This window comes from Thermobia domestica, chromosome 16 (assembly GCF_964235325.1).
Source record: "Thermobia domestica chromosome 16, izTheDome1.hap1.1, whole genome shotgun sequence".
NCBI classification, from domain to species: domain Eukaryota; kingdom Metazoa; phylum Arthropoda; class Insecta; order Zygentoma; family Lepismatidae; genus Thermobia; species Thermobia domestica.
In genome coordinates this window covers 18,701,431-18,726,774 of record NC_137469.1, presented here as the reverse complement: position 1 = coordinate 18,726,774, position 25,344 = coordinate 18,701,431, and the positions used below count along the sequence as shown (strand labels likewise).

The 25,344-nt window shown below is 36.7% G+C and overlaps 1 protein-coding gene across 3 annotated transcripts in view; it reads left to right on the top strand.

Moving 5' to 3' along the window:
- Positions 1 to 25,344, top strand: part of LOC145672938 (very long chain fatty acid elongase AAEL008004-like) — a 312,483-nt gene that overhangs the window by 31,584 nt on the left and 255,555 nt on the right. The window contains exon 2 of one of the 3 annotated variants that reach the window (XM_081742165.1): positions 7,741 to 7,832. The exons of the other annotated variants lie outside the window; for them this stretch is intronic. The gene's annotated coding sequence lies outside the window, so the exon portion shown is untranslated. The remainder of the gene's footprint in view (positions 1 to 7,740; positions 7,833 to 25,344) is intronic. 3 annotated transcript variants of the gene reach the window in all.

Sequence of the window (25,344 nt, the reverse complement as noted above, 5' to 3'; positions counted from 1 at the left end):
ATGGACGCGTATTCTTTAGTCTCGTACTGGACAGAACGAGTTTGTTGGTCTTTCTTGTAGAAAGACACCAACCAACCAGATGTTTGCATAGTGTCAATCACTTGCGATTTGTTGTGGGTCAGAGTTACTACTACTTGCTGTGGTGGGAGAGGTGTATGAGGAGTGAGTTGATGTTTCCTCGTTACATGTGAACCCGCGCGCATTCATCTTGTTTGACTTTTGATACTGTATGGGTTGTATCGATTAAAGATGACGTATACGTCAGAATCTTTGAGCTTACGTACCACGAAATGAGTAACTTTTTGCACAAAGTCAAAGACTATCCCAATTGTAGGCCAAGTGACTGTCCACAGTACAGCACACCTACCAATGGTAACAGCATTTGGAGACGATTGAAGTCTCTCGGACATTTCAATGACAAGCAGTTCCTTTAGTTTCATTTGGCAGTAAATCTCATCTGGCCATCATCTCTGAAAAGGAAGGTAGGGAATGGTGCCAGTTCGTGTTTGAACATGTCTGTAACGTCAATTGATCTTGGCAACATCTGTCCAATAATTCTAGCGTAAATCAACGATGCATACGAACTCTGAATCGAACTTAACTTTCTTCTTCATGGCTAATAGTGTTACAACCATCTTTGAGATGGAGTTGTAGAACTCTCCGGCCGTTCTGTATGTCCCATGTCCATCCGGGACATGTCTCTTCGAATGTCTTCATCTGCTACCTTCCGATGGTCGCTACCTAGTCCACGTTAACTGTAGAAGATGCAACACGATCACTCGTTATGTTTATTATTTCAGCAGAATGTTTCTGAGGATCTAGGAGATCGATGCTTTGAGTTAATACCTTACCTATCTTTTCCTGATCAGAATGATCAGATTTTATCCTGGCAGCAGGCTCTTCCCGGTGATGCTTGACGGATTTGGTTGAAGACCATTCTCGCGCATATCGTCAATGTATTTCACTAATTGACTGCAGAATTGCAAACTGTGGGCCCATATCTGACAATCCCACTTTGACTCTTCCCATATCGCATGAATCTAGTTTCGATGAACATATTGCTCCAAATTAAAACACTATGCATGCTGTACTCTACTAGCTGCCCCCAGACCCCCGCATTTGCTCTGCCTACGACCTTGCATATCTTACGTATAAGCATTTGCATCAACAGTGAATTTCGTGCATTATTTTGCTCTTTATGTTTCCTGAATTTGCCCAGCTGAGGGCTTCGACTCCACACCCACGCTTTTGCTCGGCTCACGGCCTTGCACCTCTTAAACCCATAATTCTGCCGAATTACAAGTTTCTTTTCTTATTTCATCTATCTAAAAGATAAGATTTTGTATCCCAAGTAAACGTCAATTTAAGTATATGGAAATTTCTTAATTCTCCTTTAGACCCGTTAAAAATTAAAAATATTCATTTTTGGCAATTTTCCTGTCAGTTATTTTCGGAAAGTTACAATCATGCCAAATTTCATCGTTCTAATCCTGCCCGAAGTGCCTAAACATTTTGGGGTGCAGGTGGCGTCCCATTAAACAATATGGGAAAGATTTTTCAGTTTCCCATAAGACCATTCTAAAGTTGGAAACTTTCATTTTTACTGATTTACTTAGATAACGCTAACGAAAACTTACAAGCATACCGAATGTCAAGTTTGTATTCCAATTTTGAGTACCTAAAATATGAGATTATAGGTCAAAAAAAGACCCATTTAAATAACATAGGGAAATTCTTCATCTCCCCTTTAGACCCCCTAAAAATTAAAAAGATTCACTTTTCGCAATTTTCCTGTCGGTTAGTCCCGGAAAGCTACAATCATGCCACATTTCAACTTTCTACGTCAACCGGAAGTACCCTTTTAATTGGTCAGCTCATCAAGTTTTTATATATAGTTAGGATTAGGACTAGGATACTTACGAGTGCCCAACAGTGCCAACGTTGCACTCCCCCAGATATTGTTTAGTTGCTTACTCCTTGAGCCAATTCTATGATAAAACTTTGCGTGTAACTAATTTCCACGTCCAATGACTCGGCCACCGGACTATAGCGACTCCAATGGTTATCAAAGTTAGAAAATTTAAAAATTTCTCAGTGACACAACATGCATCATGTAGATGCTTTTCTTTCATAAATAAAAACGCCAATGGTGACTTACACTCTCTACTACATGTTTCATCTTCATTGTCATCAGGGAGCTCATCCGTGGCTAAGCGGTTAGCGCACGCGCCTTTGGCGCGGGAGACCCGGGTTCGATTCCCGGCTGGGGCTCATGTGGTTCGGATTCCACGTTAATCAGTAGGTCCACGTCTCACATAGCCTCGCTGCTAAAAGGGACGCTAGACTGAAATTCAACTCAACTCAACTTCATTGTCATCAGTATACTGGGCCAATTCTTAATAGTTGTATGCTCCTTCAATGAGGACAAGTATGGAAGCATATATTTTAATCACGCTCGACTCTAGCTATAGGAGCTAAATACACGGTTCTGATTGGTTGAAGTTATCCGTTTCTCGCTACGTAGCATACGTATAGCACAAAAGAAACGGCAGCTGCTGTCGGCTGTCATGGCCGAGCGTGCTCGCGAATGGGCTAGTGATGAAAACACTTTGGCGTAGGTTCAAACCCGGCTCAAGAGAAGTTTTTTTTTAAATTTTTTTTTTAAAAATTTAATAACACTTTTATCATTCAAATAAGATAACAACTACTCATTTGACCTTGTGCGTAATATATAATGCATACAAAGTAATTTACTTATGTTACGAAACATAGTTGAGCGAGTGAAGAAGTTTAGAAGCCCCACAGGGCTCGTTTTGTTGCACCTTGACTCCCCATGATAATACCACGTGACATTACGGATGCAACTGCGATGTAAATTCACCCTCACCCAATTCCTTGTGACCACAGTTGGCTAGGGTAGCGCGTGGAAAAAAAATATGCGGTACGGAAATCCACTGTTAAAGTTACTTTACTCAAGAAGAAGAAGAAGAAGAAGAAGAAAAAAATTATTTTTAATTGTTCAATTTATCATGTGGATAAAATGCCGCGCAATATATAGGAAAGATAAAAGAAGCTTTTAATAATTTTTCTCCATAACATTATTATTTTCCTCCAGGGTGTTATACAAGGTCAGAAAAAAAGCTTATTCTGAGAAGAAAGAATTATGCAAAGTGAAGTAGACGAAAACACAGTAGCCAGTAAGTATTTTTTTTTCTAGAATCTAATTTTATTATGGTTATTGTATTGTACACGCACGGAACGAATTTTCAGTTTACATTAAGTTGCGACGGAAGACACAATTATTTTTGCAAGTGGGAATGACTCTGCAAGACATTTTACAATAGAAATAAACAGAGTTACTACTTTTCTCTGTTTTATTTCGTCCATTTTTCTAATAAGTAAAATTAGATTATGCAACATCTTTTAGGTCCCCTATGTTACACGTTTGTAGTTTTTTTTTAAAGTCTAATAGAAGTTCTAATAGCCAACAACAGATGACAGCATATACCGGGTTATTCACGAATCACGTGGTGATGCTTCTGAAATCAAGGGCGTCTCAGGAACACCTCTAAGGGTGGACAACTTCAAAATATTAAATGGAAACATTAATTTATTTTGTCCCCATTGAAACAATCGCTAAATCCTGTGCCAAAGAGAGGGCGTAACCCTCTAATGGCTAGGGTTAGGAATATTATCCCCATGCAACAGATGATGAATAAAGAATTCCCTAAATCCCTAACCCTTTACTATTACAAAAAAAAAAACGCTAAATTTTGAATAACTTTGAGAGGAAACACTTTGTCATATCTCTCGCCCTTTGGGAGCTACACGAACTCATTAATACGTCAATGTAAGGATTACTACATGCTGCAACTCAAAAAAGTATAGCAAATAATTGTTTCAAACTAAAGCGAAGTACGAAAGTGCACATGAGAAAATAAACAGTACAACAAATCTGTTTCCATTTAAAATTTTTGGTTGAGTTGATTTTGAGTTTAACCCTACAATGCATGATTTTTTAAAATTTTCTGTGAAAAAAATAGTGTTGCAAGAGAAAGCAAAAATAAGTAATGGAAGTAACGGTACGCATACAGATCTATATGGAAACTGTGGAATGACAGCTAGCTTCGAACGTTCCCAATCTGGTTCAACATGCGTTAGCAACTACATACCGTTAAGTAGGAAAGCACAGATTATTTACCACTATGACCCATATATGTTCCAATATGCATTGTAGGGTTAACGTCCCTTTCAGCAGCGAGGCTATACGAGACGGAACCTACTGATTAACATGGAATCCGAATTACATGAGCTACCGCCGGGAATCGAACCGGGTCTCCCTCGCCAAAGGCGTGTACGCTAATCTCTTACTCACGAAGGAGCTGTTTAAAATTTTGAAGTTGCTCCCTCGTAGAGGTGTTCCTGAAACGCCCATATTTCAGAAGCATCATCATGTGATTTGGCACATCCACTTTTTTTCTTCAAAGATTTCTGTGCACTAGGAGCTGAGTTAGAGGCCTGTTACGGATTTCGTGAATCACCTGGTATTTCTTATTTTTCTAACATTTTTCTACGGAACGACATTATTTACATAAATTCAGTCAATTTCAAGAGTTGATACTGATTTTTGTTTTCCAAAGGGTTTTCATTCTCTTTCCAGGAAATTGGACGTGATTTAGAAGATTTCGGTTTCTCTTAGGATCATTTGGTAGGCAGGGGGAGTGAAATTTTCAGTGAGATCACGAGAAGAAAGGCAAAGAAAAAAAAATGAAATCTTTGAGTTTTACCTCCCACGGTTATGTCGGCTAGGCTAAATGAGACGGTGATGTTTATCAGTGTTGCCAACCAAGTATAAAAATAAGAAATTGTAAAACACCGTTGGACATACACCGTTTTCCATTGTCCATGCTGCTTCTGTCACATTTGTCATACATTCTTTCAATGGCAATCACGCCATTTTCAACATTGTGATGTTTACACTTGTTGGCAACGCTGACAACCTAGAATGGTTGGGAGACGGCCACACTCAACATCTTTTTTCTATAGTTCGTGTGATGTTTCTGCCAAGCTTGGTGTATAAACGTCTCATCGTATGCAAAGTGTTTTACAATTTCTTATTTTTATACTTGGTTGGCAACACTGATAAACTGGAGTCCTTGGAAGAGGAATATGTCCGAAGTAAATTTTCTCTAGTGACGAATGATGTTTATGCCGCGTTTTCATGGATATAGCTACATCGAGTGGTACAGAAACCATCTGCCACGTTGTATTTACAATTCGTTGGCAGCACTGACGAAATGGGTACGTTTGGTACAAAGTGATATTATCAAACCCTTACCCGAGTCACGTTCTAGCAGTGAGCCAAACAGGAACATAATGATCTCAAAAGCTTACGTGTGATGCATTATAATATTCATTTTTATTTCTGTCGAATATACCATACATAGGATCACAAACACCAACAAACTGGCCCCATATAGAGTCAGTTTTCGGGTTTGTCCGTGATTTGAAAACGGTTTCGTACTTCTCATGGCAAGGGCTTTCAGAAGATATATAGGTTTTCCCCAGGTACTTGATCCCGGTATGGTATCATCCCTAGTGAGAAAAAAAGGACTAGGATTTCCTTGTGGATACATCGTATTTACGCGGGGGCGCTCCTTAAGTAATGTAATTTCATGTATAAAAGTACAGCACGTGGGAACACCATGCCAAGTCTGAAGTTTGGCGTCGTGTTAAAAACATCTTTCCTCTCTTTCCTTCTCACAGAATGATATGAAGTCTTATTACTCTCGTAAGGTACGGGCGTCACAGATTTCGAAAGAACCAAGAGGGGACAGTCGTAGGAAGGTGGTAACAACATTATATACGTAAGTTACCACCGTCGGAAGGGGTATGGCGTTAATTCTAGATTTGAAATGGTGATCCCACAATACAAAATTTTCGCTGGACGGTGGTGTAGATCGTACTACGGATGAAACAACATTACTTAATGTGGTGACGCGCGTAACCTGGTAAAAACAGCATTTACATGTCGAATGGATTATGCATTTTTCTCTCTTATAAAAACAATCTAGTTCTATCATTTTTCTCTGAAAATATAAATGGAAGAATTTTACAATTATTTATCGTATTTTGGGGCACAGAATAATACCCGTTCAATGCTATATAGACGTAATGCCTTGTAGTATTGGAGCTTGGATCCCCCCAACAAAAAATTCTGGGTGTGCGCTTGCTTCAAGAAGTAGTACTAGCATTTGAAATTCCATTCAATTTATGATAAAATATAAATCCTCAAACATAGTGTTGATACATCATTAGGTAAAGTCATAGTTGTAAAAATTAAAGTAAAATTTAATGAATAAATTAAGAACTAATTATAAAAAGTTACTGTTTTGAAACAAAACTGATAATCTATCTAATCTATCTAATCTATTTAGTATAAATAAAATAAGGAGTTTGTGTGTTTGTTTGTTTGTCTGTCTGTGTGCGGCCTGGGGACTAGACAAGTGAACCGAGAGTTACCAAATTTTGGTCAGGGGTACCTTGGTCCAGGTCCGAGATCAAAACGAAGCGCTTTTTTCAAATTGCGAACCTGGGGGGTCTCAGGAAGGGGGCGTTTACCGGGACCGGCCTGGAAACCAGACAAGTTGACCTAGAGTTACTAAATTTTGGTCACGGATACCTAGGTCCAGGCCCCAGGCCAAGGCGAAGAGTTTTTGTCAAAATTCGAACCAGAGGGGTATCAGGGGGCGTTTACCGGGACATGCAAAAGTAGTAAAAAAAAAAAATGACCGATATTAGTGTCGAATTCATAGTTTTCGCGGTCGCTGAGATCAATGGTGAAACTCCGATTACATTAACTTCCAAATTCACCTATTCGGCTGCGGGCCAGGGTCAGCAGGGGGGGGGGGGAATACCGAGACATGTAAAAGTAATCCAAAATGATCGATACTAGTGTCAAATCCATAGTTTTCGCGGTCGCTGAAATGAATGGTGATACTCCCACAAGCGTTGACTTCCAAATACAGCCCCCATGCGAAGAATGGGTATATTCAGCTAGTTATGTAATAAAAATAAAGTCATAAAATTGAGAAAAAATAATGTAAATTATTCCCTTTGTTAAATATAACTTTTGATATCTATAAGGAATACATTTTAAAGAATATACACATGTATATAGATGTACAAAAATGTTCTTGCAGTACATAAATTTCACATTTAGAAAAACAAAATAAGGCTTAGTTTTTTATTTGTTACGATTTTTTTTAAATGATAACATCTTTCGACAATGAGATCTCAAAAACCACTAGTGCTAGAAACGTGTCGCTTTCACTGGTCGATTCCAAATTTTATGTAGATTTGCCAGTTCTTATTCAATTTTTTTTTTAAATCTTTGTTTTTCTATTCCACATTTTAGGCGTCGTTTTGACCTTATTAGTTTAATATTGCCACTAGGACGTTAAGGTTGATATCCTTATGAACGGCAACCAGTAGAGGAGCTACGTATAGCGGGTTGATGGACATTTCAGGCGCTTTGCTTGAATCTAAATGACAAAACTACTTCAAGCTGACAACTTGGAAGGCTTATGGACCCACAATGAGACGTACTCGGCTATGTAATTATAAGAAAAAAAATCTGCATTTGGTATCAGCTATTATTTATCCAAGTTTGCCACAACTCTCCCCAACATACTATATATTAAAATACTTCATTCTATATAGAAATTAATTCCCTTTCAGAGTCTTCCTGTCCTTTACTTGTGTCCGTGAAGGGACTTGCACAGATATAGTGGGAAGTAGCAAGGAGATCACGTTCATACTAGAACTGTGAGGTGCGTAAATAGCTAGTAGTCACTTAAAAATTAACACCTGCAAAATTTGGTTGATTAAATTAAAAATTAGCAAAAAATTTAAATAAATAATTTAATTATTAAGTTTTTAACGGATCAATTATAAGCCTGGTTAAAATTAATCATCAAAGAAGATTCTAGACTGCCATTGTGTATAAGGAGCAACAAGTGGCGTATTTAGGGGACTATCGAGTTCAAGCCCCCTACGAAATAAATTTGTTAGGTTTTCGCATTCCACGTACAACAATAACTCTTCTTACCATTTCTAAAAATTTTATTGACTTTCCATTTTCTTCTCTTCTTTGATCAGAAATAATATTGTATTTGTTAAATTTCATTCCATGTAAGAACTGTGATCTTTTATTCTTTCTTTCGTCCATTCTATTCTTCTGTTTCTTTTTCTTAGTTGCTACTTTCATTTGCTTCTCCTATCATACTTTCGATCGTTGTTAGTTGTGATTCAAGTCGGCCGTCGTCAGTAACACCAAAACTAAGAAGAGCTGATAAGCGAAACCAACTTGCACGGATATCAACATAACGGGACTTTAGTTATTATAGCAAAGGAATATTTACATCGTTTAGTTATATAGAAAAAGGTAAATGTTTGAATTAAAGAAAATCAAGAGGGGGGGGGAATAAGTAGCCCGGGAAATTAGGTAGGCCAAGAGGATGCTTCCTTTTTCTTCTACGAATAGAATAAAAGGTTAGATTCACTGCTACATTTTTGATGATTGATTGATTGATTTTTGAGTTTAACGTCCCTTTCAGCAGCGAGGTTATATAAGACGGGACCTACTAATTAACGTGGAATCCGAACCACATGAGCTTCCACCGGGAATCGAACCACAGCAAAGGCGCGTACGGTAACCACTTAGCCACGAATGAGCTCTATTAAATTTTTTGTGTGTATCGTAAGATTCACCAGTCTGCAATTCTTGCCATTAAAACTTCAATCTATGCATAAATTAAAATATATTTAATTCTCAAACTTAGTGGGCAATTGCTCCTCCCCCTGTTTCCTCCTGTTGTGCATATCCCCCTCCCGAAACAAAATCTAAATACGCCACTGGGAGCAACGAATCTCTCAAATGACTGTCTTTATGTTTCTCACCACCACCACATGATGTCTAGGTTAAAAACGTTGTCATCTATTCTTTTTCTATTATATGTCTTTGGAGCTATTATTCTCATTGTGCATTGTCTTCTGAATCTATTGTATAATGTTCAATTAGTTAGGAAGTAAAGAAAAATAAAAAATAAAATAAAACATGCAGAATTTTTCACTTAGTGTTGGATTCAAGAGACACGCAATAAGAAGAAGGATCATCATCTGTGGAGTCTTCCAGACGCTGTTGGCCGCTCCATGTCCATCTCAAGCCACATTTAAGCACGCCAGTTTTTTGATGCCTGCCTTTAAACCGGTTTTTCGAAGTATGTACATAAAAAAATGGCAAAACATATAATCACTACCTTAGATAAAAAGTTGGGAAATCCATTGACGTCATAGCTCTATCTGAAAGGGTGGGAAATGGAGGTGTAAAGACAGGACAAACCAATCATCTATCATTTTGGAATAACTCAACATTTTTCTTCTTTTTCTTTTTCTACTTTGCATAAAGGGGGGGGGAACGGAAGAATAAAATAACATTTTTATCTGCGTTGTTCTTAAGATTTTTTTTTAAAAAAAAGTAGCTATTGGAATGCGATTAATTACATTGATATTAATTGATATCAATGATTTTTGTCTGTAAGCGATAATATATGTTATGAGTATGTTATGAGTATGTAAGTTCAATGTTATGTGTCAAGAAGTTATAATGATATCTTTTAAAACACAACATAATTAGTTATTACAGTATAAGTGTAGTATTTAGTGTTGAGTTCAGACACTTTTACGTTGATGTTATTTTTAGTTGTTGTTGGGGGGGGGGGAGTAATAACCCTTGATTTTCTAGTATATATTTCTCTCGACCTATGCTGTAACTATGAATTATGAATGTCCTGCCCTCTGTCAATGAAATCTTGGCTAAGGTTCCGCAGATGGCAGAAAAATGAAAGGTAGAAAATTTATCGATTCGCACGTTACATTCCTATATAACAATTAGTATACTTACCGAGAAATATTTTTATTTCAGTTTTCCTATCAATCCATCTTCTAAAATATTCAATATTTTGAAGTTTCAAGTTCAAGTTCAAGTTATAAATCCTTTTATCCCTTTCGGAGAGTGGAAAGAGGCGTGTAGCCTCGGCTACTTTGTCCAGAGATATTAAAAATGAAAAATGTGCTAATTGAACTGAAGTCCGATACACCATATGGCATGATGCTTTTCTATTTATCTATCTATCTATAGTAACTCAATTTATTTCCCCGAATGGATTTGTCGAAGACGTCTAGCCTTGGCTACTTTGTCCAGCGCGAGATATAATATGGGTGTAGTGCGTAGGAAACTCGAGCATACTTGAAGTGAACGATTTCTTTTGAATTCAGAAGGAGAAAGGTGATTGCTCTTCCGCTGCTGCAATGATCGACGAGAGGTATTACTTGTAGTGATTCTGCTAAAGGAGGAAATGCGTGAGTCCCGTCCAGGAAAAACGTAACGAAGTCCAAAAACCTGGAATAACTTGAAAAACTAGAGATGAGGTGTACGTGCATGTTACTTCTTGGTGGAAGCAGGCACGTAGCCAAGGGGTGGGTCCGGGGGGTCCGGACCCCCCCCCCTTCGAGACCATAAATTTTAAAAAAATTAAGGAAGAATGAAACAAAAAGAAACGAGAAAAAGACGAACCAGCATTAAAAATAATAAGCTATAGCAAGCGTTTGGTTACTCTTTCTTATGGGGAGTTTTGTGTGGAGGAAACGAGGGGAGGGGGTCAAGCTAAAAATGGATGTTATTGTAACGAAGCATTCCGAATTCCATCAAGCTCCATGTTAATCTTATGGACTATCGAAAGAAATCTCGTTGCTATCCTTAACGACATTAAACGAAGATAAAAAGAAGACAGAAGACAAGAAGAAGCGAGCTCAAATGACTTCGGAAGATCTTTTTCAATACTGTTTTATATTCTTTTACTCAAGATTTCTTCATAGTTTATTAAAATACTTACTAACATATCCTCATTTTTTCTGTCCTAACAAACAATTATGGGTATGTTGCCAATAAAATAGTTTAGATGGATTGAGTCCCTGGTGTGAAAAACAGATTTCTTGTCACGACCCCCCCCCTCATTACGAAATCCTGACTAAACGAACCAATATATGTTGCCGGTAAAATAGTTTAGAATAATCGAGTTCCCTGATTGTGATAACCACAGTATTTCGTCACGGACCCCCCCTATTACGAAATCCTGGCTACGTGCCTGGTGGAAGGAGACAAATATGTCTCTTTCGGTTCATGATTAAAATCCTTGGCTGGAAATAAAGAGTTCGTGAGATAGTTTGTGTGATCTCCTTTTTCAGTTGTGGAACGTTGGTAAGACATCTGACAAGAATACTGGTAATCCAGGTTACAACATCCTTAGTGAGAGAATCAAGAGTTTGGTGGAGAATTTCTTCTGTGTTGGATGATACATTGGCTTAGTAGGAGAGTTCCCAGATAGAGTAGGGGTTTAATTGTCAAGAAGCTGTGCTTGTGGTCCCGTAGCTAATCAGACAGGATGATCCTGAGAAGAGCCAGAAGAAAGTTCCTTGTGGAGAGAAGTACTGTCAATAGTGATTGAGCGAGATGGTCGATGCACTTGAGAAATGAATGGGCAAAGAGGAGAGGACCAAGAGCCTGTACGATGCTTATCTTCTTGAATGTAGCATAGAAATCCTTCCTAAGAGGGAAATTGCAGAAGAGTTGAGGGCCATGGACATCGTCTGCTTCCTGTCAACATCCCTGGATGAAATGGCCATATCGACAGCAACACCAGGAAGGAGTGGGTCGGGGGTTGCTGCGAGATTCCTCCAATGCGTATTTCTTTCCTTCATAATTCTTGATACGATGAGAGATGCAAGTACCCTGGACTCTAATGAGAAAAGGCGAACAAGCGGCGTAGGTCCACTCTTGTTGTGTATTCTGCGTAATCCTTCTAGAGGAAACTTCATATTCTTAATATAGGTGTCAATACCAGTCAGGGACCCAAGCAGATCAAGACTCACACACATATAAATGAAGTTGCAGCTTTAGGTGGCGATACATTAGATGAGGTAGGCTTCTGGATGGATAACGATGTCTTCTCGGCTTTGCAAGGTGTGTTTTGCTTGGAGCGAGATTTTTTGATAGGTGCTACTTGTTGAGAGGTTTAAACCGAATCAAGTTCAATCTTCTTGGTTGAGTTTTCCTGCTGGTTTGGATGCATCTCAGAAGCAGAGGAAAATGGAGCTGTCTTCTTTCTGGAACTTGTTTTTCGCATTGTACGCTTGGCTTCAGGCCATATTTCTGGAATCATATGCTAGCCAATACATATTCCATTAATTACGATATATATCGGGTTTGTCCTTCTAATTACAAATCTCTCATAAGACTGCCTAGAATGCCTATTTTTGCCCATTTTCTAAGAGTGCGCGACGTGGTGGTTTTCTTTGGTGTTTTCTTATTTACTATCCAAGTTCGTTTAAATTCAAGTGCTGGAAAACGATTGGTTGTGCCCAGTGCCGTGCCGTGGATTATCAGTACCCGAGACGACAGTATAAGACAGCACCCCCGTACATATGAGTGAGGTTATTTTCTTTATCCTCTCTCGAATTTTGCATCCGTTTACTTGGGTGCTCAGGGCCGTCGCCCCGCTCGCCCCTTTCCCCCACGGCACGATATTCTTTGTGCCCAATATCTGTAGTTTATTAGAGATTATGGCTCTGCAAAGGGCCAAACTGGGAGATCTTAGTGATTCTGCATGTAGAATGATGCCAAGTCCAAAATCTTGCAATGGGTGTTTCCATTATCCTTAAAGATTTTTACACTGACAGACTCATCCTATTGAAATCCAAGAGAAATTCCGTGGATATTTCCATTATTCTTAAAGCTTCTACCGTGACTGGCACATCCCATTTAAATCTAAGAGAAATCCCGTAGATATAACCATTATCCTCAAAGATTCTACCGTGACAGGCCCATCCTATTGAAATCTGAGAGAAATCCTGTAGATATTTCCATTATCCTAATAGCTTCTACCATGACAGGCACATCCCATTGAAATCTTAGAGAAATCCTTTAGATATTTCCAATATTCTTAAATCTTTTACTATGACAGATACATTCCATTCAAATTCAGGGGAAATCTTGTGGAAGTTTCCATTATTCTTTACGTTTCTACTGTGACAGGCACATTGCATTGAAATCATTGTTAAATTTCATGGATATATTTATTATCTTTAAATATTCTACTTAGCGTCTAAAAGCCCTGGGACTCATGAGATATCCTGTAAACATGTTTTATGAGGATTAGCTTTACTAAAAGCTACTCAAATATGACCTTTGAAGTCAATAAAAATTCTTATTTTTCAGAATTACGTTGTTTATAGTCGTTATATTCATGCATGTATAAAAATAAATCTGAACCATAATATTGATTTACATATGATTTTGGCTTAACGTGCTTCCGCTCTATATTTTTGTTCGTGTACCTCCAATATGGTTGTATATACGTATTTCCTAGTTAATAAATCAGTCTGTTTGCAATAGGACATATCGTGCCGTATCGTTAGTTGACCTGTGGCCTTACTACGAGCTTTCATATAGTCCAACATTAAAGGCTTCCCCCCCCCCTGATTATTCTCCATACTGCCATACTGCCGTCTCACACGTCTCATACGTCTCATACTGTAATACCAGTGGTGCCCACCCCCCCTCATGTCCATGACGCACCCCCCCTCAATTGGCTATCCGTAGGTGTTCTTCTTTTCGATTAATTTTTACACCCTCTCAAACATATTTATATAGATTTTTAACCCCCCCCCAAATATTTCAATGACGCAGTTTGCGTCATAGCCCCCCCCCCTTGTGGGCACCCCTGGTATACCCATTATACGTTTCACATAGCCTCTCTGCAGAAAGAGACATGAAAGGCGAAACTCCAATCTATCCATTTCGGCCAAATGTGCAAGTACGGTATTTTGCCTTTGGCTGGCAGCATTCCCACTAGCTGTGTTCTGGTCTGTACTCTTTAAGGAATATAAGGAATATTGCAAAGGTCAAGATATATCTGGTGATTTGAGAAGGGCTAGGAGAGGTTACTGCCTGAGAGCTAACCCTAAATACAAATTTTTGTCAAAGTGAAGACCGAGGTAAATCTATCTTATTGGATCCAAAATTGTAGAAAAATCGTTTGGTACGATTTTGAGGCAAAATTTGAACGTATTTGCGAATTCACTCCGTAGTCTCTCCAAGATGATATTTTAGAAAGTTGCCTATAATTAGTCCCAGTAATTAGTGGAACAATATAAAAGAAGCCGAAGTTGGGTGTTAAACTGAAAATTCTATTTGCGTTCAAGTTGGCGCTTATGCTGATGTCCGCCTGCTTGTCACACTTAGACGTGTCAATTAATGTACATCCAATATAAAGCATTTCGATTTTTTTTTTTTTTTTTTTTACAGTGAATGAAAGCAGACATTAAATATTCTCTTATGCTGTCATGCTGTATTTAATATGCTTCTGGCAGAAGTGGTCATGTCTTGCATTAGATGTCTGACAATCCTCGTGTATGTAATGCGTGATACATGCACTTAATAATCGAGAAAAGAAATGTTCGCAACATTGACCTTGCTTTCAAAAAAATGGCACGAAGATCTGTGAAGTTTGTTCCTTTGCCTCGTGTTTTTCTTTTCTGGATTTACCACAAACCAGAGGCCAACAAACTGGAAATTCCATGGAAAATATGATAAAAAACCACAACAATGGGTTTGATGAACCAAGAGCATTAACAAGCATAAGAAAATCATCCCATGTTATCAGATTGTTGTTAGTGATATCGTGTCTATGGGATAGGGCATTGAAGAAAATTCACAAACGTTAAGCATCATACATTGTGTTAGACGTAAAGGTCTTTGAATATGGCAAGGACTTCCTGAGAATTGTTTCCGATTTTAATGCTGCGACATAATTGTCTCAAGCGACTTTTTTATTTAATTCTACATACAAAGATAGGACATGTATTAATCGATAAAGCTCATTGAGCTGAACAGTATGATACAGATGGGTATAAAACCTCATGCGTATACTCCGAAAAATCGAGATCTTTTTGTAAACCTAAAATTGATGTTGCGCTACAAGCGCGCCACGCGTTTAAAGAAATTTAAGTTAAAACACAATTTGTGGCCACTGGCGCAAATCCCGGGGAATGTGGAAGAAATGTCCCCTCCAATCTTGGAACTGGGGGGACTCTCCCTCCCAATAATCCGATTTGAATTTTTTTTTTTTTTTTTTGAAAAAATGTGATTATTTGTATCCGATTGCCACAAAGGAAAGTGAGATGAAATTGATGTCCCCCCAGAATAAGCCTCAAATCTGTCTGCCTCCCAATGTTGAAGACAACTCTGCTCCACAGCATTGTTTCTCAACTTCACAATTATTTTGAGCACCGTTTAACAAAATAACAACAACAAAAAATAGGTAACGGTCTTACTTGCCCCCCAATGTTGAAGATAGATTTGCGCCACTGTTTGTGGTTATTACTTGCTACATCCAGAAACCTACTAAAGCTAAAAACCCAATTATGTTGTTTGGTCTATTTATTCTCTATCTGTGCCTGAGCCACGTTTGAAAGCACTTTGTATCACGTTAATACAGCCAACAGTATTAACTCTGATCAAGATTTTCATTATGACTAGTGATGGGCGGTTTTTATTGTTTTACCGGAATCGATTCCTTTCAATCCATTTCAAACAATGATTCGTTCTTCCAGATCAAATCCTTTGGTTCCTGTAAGTTGTTTGGTTCCGACTTCTTTGGTTTTTAACTATTTGTTTCCTACATTTCATGTGTACCTATCTATGGTGATGGTGGTTGTATAAATGTGAAATCATAAATAAAATATACGTTATTACGATAGGAAAAGAAAACACTTTGACGTAAAAGAACAAAAATTATTTTGTAAGTTAGTCTAATATATAAAATTGAAAGTGACTATGTTTGAAAATTCATACCTCTTGATCCATCCGATCGATCTTGAGCAAATTTTCAACATACATGAGATTCGGGTCTGGGATGTTTTTTATCATTTCGCTTTGACGGTGCAACTTAGGGGAGGGGAGAAGGATATATTTAAAAATGATCGAAAATTCCCAATGTTAGTGGCGAATCCACAGTTTCCGAGGTCGCTAAGATGAACAGTAACACTTCCGATGCCGTTTAAATCCAAATTCAGCCCCGCAACTTGGGGGAGGGGAAGCTATATAAAAATAATCGGAAATTACCTATATTAGTGTTGAATCTACAGTTTTCGGAGTCACTGAGACGAACAGTGATATTTCCGATGCCGTTTAAGTCCAAATTCAGCCCCCACTGCCCTTTATGTCCAAACTGAAACGTATTCTCCCGTGCGAAGAACGGGTAATCTACTAGTCATTCTATATTTGTGCAAAACTGGGCGTAAGAAATGAGTTGATTTTGAGTTTAACGTCCCGTTTAGCAGCGAAGCTATATGAGACGTGAACCTACTGAGTAACGTGGAATTCGAACCACATGAACTCCCACCGGGAATCGGGTAGAATAAACGCTATACTGAAAATACAGTACATATTGATTTTTTATCTTTAACAAATACCATATTTGTATGGTTTTCTTTGTGCCCGTAGATTGTCAATCTGCACTAAATATAAGGACTTTTTCAACATTTTTCACTGTACGGTAGATAATTGTTATTTCTTATGGAATTTTTTAAGTTTTTCTGGTAAAAAAAAATGATAAACTACGTAGTCGGTAAAGAAATCCCGCGGCAGTGAAATATGCAGTGAATTTTGACACTACAGTTATTTTTGTGTAGAAAATTACTATTTAAAAAAAAAAGAACTATGATATGGTTTTCGTTTATCAAACAAATATCTTGTTCGTTGCTAATTTATGCTTTACAAAAATTAGCCATACAGTAGTTAAGTTATGGTCTTTTTTTCTTTCCTTCAGCGACACGAAGTTGTCATAATGTATTATATAAGACTCTCTCGTCCATGACCTTCGGGAAACAACCCATGCAAGTATAACTTTTGCTCATAATTAATACTATAACAAAGTTGATTACCTTGGAAAAAATCAACGCTTTATTATATTTTTTTCTTAATGATGTCATTCTGCACCATATTTCATTTCCGACTATTGAAGCATAACATATTATTAAGCAATCTTAGCTTATAAAGTTTGCCTAGATATTTTAAAGTAAATTGACTATTAGCATGTGATTACAACCTTATTTTCCTCACATACTTTTAAGGAAACTAGAATTTTTGGCTTTATTCCCCATACTGTTGATCTATATTTCTCGTGTTGAGGGATACAATTTGGTAAGGCGTAGCAGACTGCTAATTTGCATTTTTTCCTCTACAAATTAAAAAAAAAAAAAAACCGATAAGTTATGATTTTGTATTGTAGAATAACAACTAATGTAGCATGTGTGACATTAAACCAAACTATAGTTACATCAGCATCCATTTCCATGCATTTTTTTCCATTTATTTACACCAGTGATGGCCAAATGGTGGCTCGCGAATATATCTCGTCCAGCTCTGCAAATAAGAATGAAAACATGTATAATTGTTCCTTTTTTAACTTATGCGTAACTAGGAAAAAAGTAGAAAAGTAGTTGACCGACGTCCTTTGTCGAATAAGCTCAACATTTCATTTTGTCCATACCACTCAGATGTCGAGTCATACTCGACAACCTTTTTTTCCGGTTGGTTTCGTCCAATGTCAAGAGTAGAATAAGCGCTATATTGAGAGTACAGTACATATTGATTTTTATTTTTAACAAACCGCATATTTATATTGTTTTCTTTGTGCTCATAGATTTTAAATCTGCACCAAACATAAGGACTTGTTTGTAAAAATTTTTTCTTTGTTACTACATCTAGTGGCCAATCATTAAACCATGATTTTGACCTCCGTTTTAATAGATGGCTTTACTGTTTCGTGTACGATTAAAGCCTACCATTATGCACTGTAGGGAAATGAAATGGTTGGCAACGAGAAACACAAGTTTTTAACGCCAAGTATGTGATGTTTAAAAGAAGAAGAACTTTGTTAGCATGTTGTTTATGGATAATTCAAACTGTAATGGCTAATAAGTTAAGGTGTTAGGATCTGAGCAATTTATGATAAGATGACGAAATAAGTGATCCTCAATTTAAGAGAGAGTTTAGTGATTGTAGAAGTGTTATTGGTAATAATAAACGTGTAATATGATCAAAGATTGAATTGTAATTAGAGATATATAATTTAGTTATTGTCCATTGTACAAGTTAAGCCTAACCAGCACTATAGTTGAATTTTTATTATTATCATGTACGACACCCTGTAATTGGGCAAATTAGTTCAGACAAAATCGGGAAATATAAATGATCCCTAAAGGGTTAAAGACACAAAAATAGCAATTGAGCCAAGTATTATCAACAAAATATTATTAAATAAACTAATAACCGTTGATCATAGTAGTATCCACAAAATTCTATTAAGTAAATTAGTAACCGTTGAGCCAGCCCAGGTAGTATGTACAAAATGCTATTAAATAAACTAATAACCATTGAGACAGATAGTATCCACAAAATGCTATTAAATAAACTAATAACCATTGAGACAGATAGTATCCACAAAATGCTATTAAATAAACTAATAACCATTGAGACAGATAGTATCCACAAAATGCTATTAAATAAACTAATAACCATTGAGACAGATAGTATCCACAAAATGCTATTAAATAAACTAATAACCATTGAGACAGATAGTATCCACAAAATGCTATTAAATAAACTAATAACTATTGAGACAGATAGTATCCACAAAACGCTATTAAATAAACTAATAACCATTGAGACAGATAGTATCCACAAAATGCTATTAAATAAACTAATAACCATTGAGACAGATAGTATCCACAAAATGCTATTAAATAAACTAATAACCATTGAGACAGATAGTATCCACAAAATGCTATTAAATGAACTAAAAAGGTAATGTTATTTTCAGTCAACAGTATATTCTTCACTACAGAAATCTCTTAGAATGTAAAATATGTATAAAGTACCATGTTTCTGTGGCTAGACTAAATTCCAATTAACATTAATTTGAATGAAAATTTTAATTTCGTTTTAATAACATTTTAATTGAATGAAAACTATTACTGAATAGATTAAGTTCGTAACCTTAGGATCCACTGTATTTCTACATCTTTCCGGATAATTGTAATATTCATCAGTATTGAATTTTGTTTCCGAATTGTCAAGAAGCTAACACCAAGGTGTTGTTCTTTTTGTCACAAAAGAAGACCTTTACGAAATCTGTTGAATCATTCAAGACTCGCTTTTGGCAGAAGCATTCCCCTTTGTGTTTTCTAAACTCAACAGCTTCCATAATATATCATTCATTCCTGTGCGTGCACTTGACGAAAATACTGATTTTTTTTTTCTTGCAAAGCAAATTGTCTGGAAGGAGTTGGGTTACACGACCTTGCAAGTACTTGCAAACATGACTTGCATTCTTTTTTGTTTTGTTTTGTCATGTTGGGGAAGAGGGGTGGGTTTCTTTTCTTACATATGTACTGGTGGCTTTTTTTTTTCTCTTGATTGTTCCGCCAGTAGACAAACACTAACTATATCCTCCTTCCGTCATAAGAACGTTTTATCGACTCAAGGCCTATTTCGAACGCTCGCGCGTGGTCAATCAAAATTCAAGGTGCGGTTGCAGATTCTGACCGACAAGATCCCTAACATTGCCAGTTTCCAAGGATCTCAGGTTCTATAACATGTGGATGTTAAAAGCCCCTCCTTCCCATCATTTTTTTACGAGTTATTTTTCTGGTCTTCCTTCCTTATAGTGTACATGTTCCTCGTTCAAATACCATTAAGAACAAGCATTGACTTTTAGTGTGTTTACCAATAATGTTTATTTGCGAGTGACTTCTGAAGGTTAAGATCTAAAATAATACAATTAGAATTGTGTTTGGTACTAAGGCTACAAAAAAACATTTCAGTACTTGAAGCTTAAAAAAAATGAAGTTGAGTCATGAGAGGGTCAGGGGCCTAAATAAACCTTGGACAATATTATGTAACCGGCAAAAAAGAATTAACTATAATTGTTTTGTGATATAGCATTACTACTAAATGTTTTGATATGGTACCAGTACTGTATTTCATTGTCAAATAGTAGAACAAGACCGGATTCATAAACAAATAAAATAAGTGGCCAACCCATTGTTCATTGCCGGTGATATATTTTTATATCTGATCTCAAACGTTGCGACATAACTCTTCTTGTTTCATGACGTAAATACGTTGTCTTGTTTTTTTTATTATTTCTGTATAAGCAAAATAAAATACTTTAAAACAAAAGGGATGTCTGCTTTTTATTTAAAAAGGAAGACTTTTTTAATATATTATTATTTGAAAATAAAGAAAAAAAAGAGGTTTAATGATTTAATTTTACTTAGGCAAAGGAACTTCGTTTTTTCACTTCCGGTATTAGTACAGAGTTAAGAATGAAAAAATGTGATCTTTTAGTTTAACGTCCCACCTTTATGCCAATTTTAGGCCAAGGGAGACGCGTGATAAGGTAAGTGAATGATGGAAGATTTGGTGCAAAGAGAATCCTAGTCCTAGTAGCAGACACAACTTGCTGTAAGCTTGAATTGCAAGTCGGCAAAGCTTGCATCCAGCTTGATTGGATAGCGTGTAAGGATGTTGCAAGCTGGATTCCACTAACGAAGTTACAGTGGGGGTAATCTTATATTCAGTGTTCCATTCAAGCTTGACGCAAGTGTTTTACAAGTGTCAAGTCAAGTCAATAGCCAATGAACGGCCAGTGACGCTATGACGCTCTGCGAATGGTCTAAAGCATCGCTTACAAGTACAACCAAAGGCAGATTGTATGAAAGCATGCGTTTCAACTGCAGGCGTAGAAAGCCCAAAGCCAAGGAAACTGGCAGAAAGCTTTTTTGCTACTAGGGAATGTGTGAGAAAATGGGAGTATCCCGAGAAAACCCACGGACACGATGTTGTCCACCATAAAGTTACTTGGCCGGGAATTGTACCAACCCCACGCACCAGAGGTAAGTGTTCAACCACTGAGCCCCTCGAGTTAAGGGTGAAGATGTAATGTATTCTTCGGAGCAATTCAAACTCTAGCCATTTTTTGCGTAAAAAAGCTTATTCCTGAAGGCCATATAGCCATTTTATTCAGAGTTTGTTGGCAACACTGATGTTAGATATCCGAAACCGTTACACATTATAGTTTAAAATACAGTGTGTGTTGAAGCTTTGTTCAGTGTTTCTTCTGTTACAGATTTTTCATGTTTTGTTTTGTTTAGAAACTATTTGAGGTCGCTACGTTTGATGAAATAGACCCTATATATATATATATATATATATATATATATATATATATATATATATATATATATATATATATATATATATATATATATATATATATATATATATATACCGGGGTGCACCATTTATAATGTCCCACCTTTATAACAGAGGAACCAAGAAAGAGAGAGAAGAGAAACTTTGCTCAAAACAACTACAGGAAGGGGGACATCTATCAATGTATTGAGTATCATCACCAGGTGAACAGTGTTGCCAACCCAATATAAAGTTATGATTTTTTAAATGGAATGACCTAAATTTAATTTCATAATTCGTATCAGCAATGAAAACAAAGACGAAAGAGATGACACTCGCAGATCAGTGTTGCATACTTTTTGAGAAATATTGTAAAACATGTGTCAAATTTAAACGCCTTTAACACACACAAGGAATGAAGTAGTAACTATTTGTGCACATTAAATGAAATACTGGGAAGCACTCTTTAAAATGACTTCAAGTTTAGAAGAATCAGTTAAACAGTGTTGCCACAACAGAAGAGAGAAAAGTTGAATTTGGAAATAGTGCAATAACTTGAAAAAGGTCCCTAGTACAGTATGATTTAAACTTCATAGAGCAAATCAGTATGTCATAAGGAGCATTTTCACGTTTATTTGAGATCGATAAGTCAAGTACTTACCGAGATATTCGGTACTCTGTAAAAGCTGAGAATTTTCTGCTGTACAAGATGGTAACGCTGTTTCAAAATTCCCTTTTTTCCCTCAGCGTTAGAGAAATCGTGAAGAAAAGTTTAAAACGAAATAAAACAGTAATCAATGGACCTACAATGAAATGAAACCCATTTGAGTTCTTGAAGGGACTAATTAAACTTAATGTGGATATAAATTGTTCTTGAGTTAGTAATACGAATTCACATTTCAATAAAATGGTAAAAATACGTTTACAAGAGTTACCTAATAGCTATTTCGTGCGGTGAATATACTTATTCTCGTGCAACTTTAGGGGAGTAATATCGAAACAATTCAATATTATCTGTAAATATTACCGACTTGTTACTATTTCTTTTTTGAACACGAATGAATGAAATAAGTAGCAGTTTGTTCCAAGTGAAGGAATACAAAGGATGATTTACAAGCACAATTTCTTTGGCTGTTTTGTAACCGGTGGGTGTAGCCAAGCGGTGTAACCATGATAATTACTCACTTTCTTCGTTTGTACGTCTAAGGGGATCATTCGGAAGGAATGTTCAAGAAATTGTAAATACAAGAAATGCAAGAATTCATTATAACTGCTATGCCGATGATCACTAACAAAATATTAAATATTGCTTTGCGTTGACGCAATCCATATCGGAATAGTTCCACAAGTCACTGGCATTACCCATCAGGTCACGAAACAAATTTCTTTGTGTGGTATTATTTGTACAGATAAACTCTCACTTAGGAACTTAAAATTTTAAAGTCATTGGCCCTAACTGAGTATTTTTTTTATTTATTATTATTTTGCTACCATATTATAAATCTCTACAAAGGTTAGCTGTATGAGTTGTAGAGATTCACCAATGAAACAGGCATTTTTTCTGGAAATACCTAATTATATGTACCATAAAATTTGTGTGTGTTTTTTTTTTTTAATTTCTACTTTGCCGCCAACTTGTCAAATTGTACGTTATCTTCTGTATTTGTCAGCTCATTTATTGAATGTATAGTTACAAATCATCGAATAAGTTTGAAACGCGCTACTGCCTTTCATGTGTAGCTCAACATAATATTTTAAGTACATTTTTAGGTATATTTCTCGTGCAGCTTTACTTTTGCCGCACAACTCGAAATAATTGTTCAAAAATTACAAGTCTTTCAAAAATTCCTTTTTATTGTTTACTAAATGATTTGCGCTGGCCGACATGGAAACTTGCCAATTGGAATAGTTAAATTTCAAGGGGACCATCATAATCAATTGTTGAAAAATTAAAATTCTTCTAACCGAGTCACGGCAGGGCGAAGATGAAATGAAATGAAATCTTTGAGTTTTACGTCCCACGATTATGCCGGTTAGGCTAAAGGAGACGGTGATGATGAGTAATGAATGAAATGGTGGAATGAAGAAAGTGGGAAGAAACGGGAGAACCCCGAGGAAACCCACGCACACGGTTTTTGTCCACCACAAAGTTCACTTGGCGGGGGCTGGGACCTCAAGCACCAGAGGTGAACGCTCTACCACTGAGCCATCGCGGCCCCCGGCGAAGCTGAAGAGCGCGAGCTCTAGAGAGGGGGTGCGTCCGAAGGGATCCGGTGCGTCAGCGAAGATTGGTATATGTAAAAATAAAGATAGTGAAATGAGTGGTTTTTGGTAATGAAATGAGTTTCAATAATACTTGTCACAGTTTCATACTTGTAGCGTTCCACTTGTAAACATAAAATACAACTTCTGTACACTGTGCACACATACAGTACCGGTGGAAAATAGTTTCTAATACAACCATCATTTATATGCACTCAATTATTTTATCCGTAGTAAAATACTCGTAAGGCTTTTACACTATACTCTGAGTCACCCGAATTGGTGTGTGGCATCAACCAATAAACTCACAGTGCGCTGTTACTAAACCTTCAGGGAGGAATCAAATCATTCATAATTAATTTTGTTCGTATTTGTGTACAATTATGAATGATTAGGTTCCTCCCTGAAGGTATAGTGCGCACTGCGAGCTTGTTGGCTGATGCCACACGCCAATTCGAGGGACGTGAACCATGGTAACCTACACATGTAAACATAAAATACAGGTGTATTACTTTGTATTTAACTATATCGCTTGCAGTTTATTTTTATTTTATTTTTTTTATTTTATTTTATTTTATTTTTTTTGTCTTTTCGTGCGAAGTACGGAATTTTACATGTAAAACTTTCAAAATTTGGTGAGCCAAAAGTAAAAAAGCAACATATTTACTATAAATTCAAAGGTAAATAAGTTGACCAAAATGCAAGTAGTAGCAAGTAGTAAGAATGACATAATGTACTATACACTGCTCACGGACAACAATGCATGATATGTTTAACTTTTGTAATATAGTGCTGACGGGGTTCATTAAAATTTTACTTAGGTGTTTTTCTTTCTTTTTTCCTTGAACATAAAATATGAGTTAGGATACGTAGGTTGGCTTTGGTTAGCTTAGTTTAGTATACATTTGGTAAACTCCTTCTAAAATGCTGCAGCAAACGTAAAAAATTGTGAATTGTGCATTAATATCACAAAAATTATAGGTTCAAGTTTTCTCTTACATACACAACTGCTAGGTCGTAATTAATGAATGTCTTAAAATATTCTATACGGCTTCATTCGTATGCGGCTTCATGCAGTGGATTGCGTTAACGAAATGTAAAGTATGACTTTTTTTTACGATTCTCGGTATGCAATTATAATTATTTATTGCATTGTTTGTGTTCGTTTGCGATCCGCAAATTTTGCGGACATTATTATGAAATTAGACTCATATACTGTTATTTAGCGTGGCACATAGACTGTTATCTGTTATGGTACCAATAGCTTCTAATCTTTGCACTTAGTGTTTAGATGTACAGTTACGTACATTATTATGTCCTAGCAACTGTTCGGAATATTTTTTGCAATATATTGTACGACAGTCATTTCAAAAGTTCTGCACACTAAAAGATGTTATGCAAGCTAATAATTTATTGTACAAAATACTTTTACAGGTCGTCAATACAATCTCCATACTTGTTTATGACAGCTTCCCAACATTTGGCAAATTCTGTTTTCTGGATATTGCACCTTCATTGTTGAGGTGTCTGATCACTCGGGTCACCTCACTGAAAGCTTCGTTAATCTAATCTAAACGTTTTCCACAGAGTAGTTCTTTTAATTTGGGAAACAAATCAAAGTCTGGTGGGCTCAAATCAGGACTATATTGGGAAGGGAAGTATTTCCCATCCATACTTGTTAATTGTCACCCTTACTTGTAGAG